Raw genomic sequence first — 5,158 nt, 5'->3', positions numbered from 1 at the left:
CACACCAGACTTGGACACGTAGTTCATTATGAACGAAGGAGTAAATAATCTTTGTCACATCGGGCAAACAAAATCGCCGTTGTTTGGGGGTGCCCCTGTTTGATAATGTTTAAGCTGCTGCAGCTGCTCTGAATTCCCTCCTTCATCTCAGCCTTATTTGTGATAACACACTCGCTTTCTCGCAATTCACTGTCATTCTCAAAAAGGCAGGAATGCAGAAGAACAAATAGAAGTCAGTCAAGCCCAGAAGCCCATGGATAGCCACAGAGGATGGAGGAAATATCAACAAGCAAGCTCAAAATGTCCCCAGATGAACACAGGCTGCTCTCAAGGTTTTTAATCAGGCATGTAACCAGTGCAAAATTTAGCCTGTCCTGCGTTACTGAGCATCACCCCAGCAGCACAGCTCTGCATCAAGCATAATTGATCTCGTGTTTTTTATGCTGAGCATGATTTTCAGAAACCACGCCATCTCACCGTTAGGTAGTATTAATTAAATTTTACAAGTATAATGCAAACATAATGTCTACACACTGACTTTCTAAGATTTTGCTTAAGTAGACAAGAGCCATTTTGAGCCTTCATTTTCTGCCAGGAAGTATTGAGTCACACAGAGTTCCCTATTTGGTTCTTGCCATAAATTTGACAACATCTCTAGATCTTTTTATTATGTATCTAATGAAAAAAGAAAGCAAAGACTGAAATAATACGTCATTTATTGATGAAATGTCTTAGCTGTTGTGAATTTTATGTCAATTATCTAATCTAATGGTTTAATTCTATTATGAAAGTAATACATATTCACCATAGGTAATTTTAAAAATGAAAAAGCATGGAGAATAAATTGAAAAACCTGTAATACCACTATCTAGTAATAGCATGTTAATATTTTGGTATATATATTTTAGGAGTAACAATTTAGATGTTTATGTATTTATATATAAATGCCATGTATTGAATTCCTACCTTGTGGGCAGAGTATAGTAGGCATATAGCTGACAAATGATTTCTCATATAAATCCACAAACAAACTCTCTAACACAGGTGCTATGATCCTCATTTTACGATGACATCCTGAGGCCCAGTGAATTCCCAGGATCCCAGTGAAAAAGTGTGATAAGCCTAAGCCTTTCCGAGACCACACCTAGACCTTCTAACTTCAGTGCTCTAATGCTTCTCCTCCGCTCGGATCCTGTAAAATGCACAGGCTCACCTTGTTCTATTGCACTTGGCTTTATGGTGCTTCACAGATGCTGCATTTTTTTCAAATTGAAGGTTTCTGGCCACCTTGCCTCAAGCAGGTCTATCAGCACCATTTTCCCATCAGGCTCGGAGGATGGTTAGCATTTTCTAGCGATAAGGTACTTTCTTACTAAGGTATGTGTGTTCGTTTTCAACATAACGCTATTGCATTCTTCATAGACTATAGTATAGTGTAAATATAACTTTTATATGCACGGGAAACCCCAAAATTAGAGTGACTCACTTTATCGCGATATTCACTTTTCTGTGGTGATCTGTAATTGCGTCCACAATAACTTTGAGGTCTGGCTGTATGATATAGTTACATGTAGACATATATGCACACATATATGTTAGAGCGTAATATATGTTAACTACTTGGAACTTAAGAGTCTTCTATTCTGACTTTCAGGATAATTATCACAGATTTTCCTTCCATTAACCAACTATTCCTAGAAAATGTTACTTTAATGAATGTATATTATTTAATTGCATGAATACCTCTGATTTATTTATTATAACAACATTGTAATTAGCATCACCGAACATAAATCTTTAGCTTCTGATTTTCTTTAGAGTAATTCCTAGAAGAAGAGTACTCTGAGAGCTATGAATATTTTTCAGATTCTTAATATTTATTCTGAAAGTGCTGGACCATAGCTTACATATGATTAAAGATCTACGAAGCCAGAAACCATTCATTTGCAGAGCAGGGCTAAGGGATAGAGGTATATTGAGATGAAAAAAGAGAGAAAATAACAAAAAAATAGGGGAAAGCTTCTGGTCAAGAAATGAGTTAGAGAGTAGGGGGGAAGTTGGGGGGAGGTAGATGGGGTAAAGGGGGTCAAACATGTGGTGACAGAAAGAAATCTAAGTATGGGAGGTGAACACACAGTGTGAATATATATATATATATATGCCTTACTGTTAAAGTGTATAGCTGACACTTATTGGATTTTGTTAACCAATGTCACCATAAATTTAAAAAAATTAAATAAGTAAATAAATAAATAAGTAAATAAATAAGAAATTAGTTAAGCCAAGTGTAAACTGGGATCCTAAGACATTGCCAAATGTTGATGGCCTGTGTTTCTCTTTTCCTTTCTTTAACAGATCCGTCAAGTCTCCCTGTGCATAACTCTCCCTGAAGCTCTAGTTCATTCAGAAAAGAAACAAGAAAGCTGCTATTTGTTTTACAAGTGCTTGCTACTCACACCAGAGAGGAAGCTCCTTCTCCCTCGCACGCCCAGCAGAAGGGCTCGCCGTGGCTCTCTGGAGCTACAGTTCAGGACTGTTCTGTGGACCACTGCTTATGAGAAGAGAGTTTCGTTCAGCCAGGTGTGCCCAGAGGGTCCCACTCCCTCACTTCTGCTGAAATTCTTAGGGAGGAAAAGGTTTCGCGGCATAGCCTTTGTTTAATTGTCAGCTGAATAGTCCATCTTTTCTTTACTGTCACATTCTCGTCTTCCAGGGGACACGGAGATAAAAGGCTTCCAAAACACTAGGTCTTGCCTCTGGTCTCAACTGTATGTTCTAAATCTCTGACAGCTAGCGGTGACCTTCCTGACTGTGCATTCCTGAAATGTCCCTCTTGTGTCTGTAGCCTGCATCCTCACTGATGTCCCTGAAGTGCCCTGTGTGACCACCTGGAAACTAGTTAGCAGTTTTGAAGTCTGGGACTCCCCTCTTCCTTCAACCTGGAAACCTAGGCCTTTGCCCATGTGCTTTTCTCTATGTGCATCAGAAAGTCATTTGGCTCATCAAACAAACATCACTGAACAGCTATTAGGTGGCAGGTACTTTGTTAGTGTCTAAAAAATAAAGAAAATGGACCATGGATCCTGACTTGAAGAGATGGCTAGTTTAGTGAGTCAGGTAAATCTACGAATGAACAATTACAATAGATTTTTGTAAGCATATTGTTAGACATGAGCCCAGGCACCACGCGGAAGCAGCTAAGTTAAAACGGGAGGCGATGGAGGCTTTTCAAAGGAAAGGAAGGCGTCCTGAATGATGTGTGGGTGTGAAGACGAGGAGAAGAAGGAAGAAAGTATTCACGGAAGACATGGCAGTGGGGGAAAGGTGGGATCCTTGAAACGACACAGTATGATAGGTAGGGCTGCCAGATTTAGCAAATAAAAATGCGGGATGCCCGGCTGAATTGCAATTTAAGCTAAACAACAGATATTATTTTAGGATACGTATGCCCCATTCAGTATCGGCTCACACTTATATGAAACCATTATTTGTTATTTATCTGAAATGCAAATTTAACTGAGCATCTTGTATTTTATGGGGCACAGCTAGTGATTTATGGACTGTAGAAGTGGAGAAAAGATGTGGCCAGACAGAGAGGCAGGAATCAAAACACGAAGAACCACTTGACCGGTCCTTTGAACTTGGTCTGTAAAGCATTACTGATCATTGGCAGATTGAAGGCTGGGATATAGTAATCATATTTGCATGTTAAAGGCCTCTCGAGTTTCCACGTGGGGCTGAAATGCAGGTGGCCAGACTGTTGAGGTGCTCCAAGCAAGGAGGAAAGATTTTGAATCGAGGCAGTGGCATTTCCTATCTCTCTCTCACCTTCTGTGCACTGACTTCTCCGCCGTAGTTCTGACAGTTCATCTATAGAAAGGGCTCCCTCAATCACCTTTGATATTGACCCAAAGCGGCCATTAATCTCAGACTAAAGACAGGTAGACAGGGCAGGTGGAGAACGCACTCACAGGAGAAGGAGAGGAAACTATCATTTCCTGAGCATGTCAGGATTTTTGAAAACACAAGATTAGACAAGAGACCACAGGGAAGCTGGACTCTTCGTTAATTTTGAAAAGAAACAGAGCCACTGATCTCGGGGCCCATGTCTGTCCTGAACACCGGATCTGATCAAGTGCTGTTTCAGCAACGTCCCTTATTTTCCTGCTTCGCCTAGGTTGATATAAAAATAGCAAACTTGGGTACAACGTGTGAAGCCAGACGCTAGGGAGCCGGGAGAGGGGCAGAGTGAGGGGGTCGGGGGTGCTGCTGGGGGATGAGCGCCATATGGTTCCAGCCTTTGAAGGAATCGAAGTGGACGTGGCTGGCAAGAATACAGTCCGGCCTGGGACCAACGCTTTCCATGTGAACAAATCGCCAGGAGAGCTAAGAGGAGGGAGGAGAGGCTCGTGTGGAGTGAGGAGCCAGAGAATGACTTCATAGTTCATTCCCTTTGGGCTCCGCAAGATCCGAGTGATGACAAGGGCCTGGAAGGGAGCCATGAAATCCTTGCTGTGTTCACAGTTGTCCTTGTGTCATGTGGGAAGGATTGAGACTGACAGGTGTTAACCGGTAGGGAGGTGACAGTTTGCAAAGAGTCTTGAAAGCTCCAATCGGGAGTTTGGCCTATATCCTGCTGACATGAAAAACTATCGAGTTCGTAAGCAAGAAGATAACCTAATCAGAGCTGTGTTTTAGAAAAAAAGCTAAGGCAGCAGAGAAGAGATGGCTTAGAAAAGGCAGGAATTTCAGACAAGAAGACAAATAAGGCCACTGAAGAAAATCAGGACCTCTGTGCCCCGTAAGCTGCTACTTCAGAAAGAGCCCCCCAGTCTTGCCGGAAATACTGACCCTTCCGTCTCGTCCTTATGTCTCCAACCTATGTGACACAGACGTTTTTCCTATCATTGTTCTATGGAACTAATAGAAGAGATATTCGAAATATTTCACGACGACAGTGAACAAACATTAACTAATCAGAATGGACCAGGCAAGGCCCAGGCCACGGGGAGGTGGCAGAGGGCGCTGGGTAAGGGGCCCGGGGCCACCAAGGCGCAGAGGCAGCTCTCGGGGTCCATGGCGACAAGCAAAGTCAATGTCGTCAACATTATCGTGGACAAAAGCCCGCCTCGCATTCGGAGCTTTGCGTGGTCCTCCT

Source organism: Pteropus vampyrus, unplaced genomic scaffold (assembly GCF_000151845.1).
Source record: "Pteropus vampyrus isolate Shadow unplaced genomic scaffold, Pvam_2.0 Scaffold71, whole genome shotgun sequence".
Taxonomy (NCBI): Eukaryota; Metazoa; Chordata; class Mammalia; order Chiroptera; family Pteropodidae; genus Pteropus; species Pteropus vampyrus.
Note: the sequence above shows the minus strand (reverse complement) of the source record.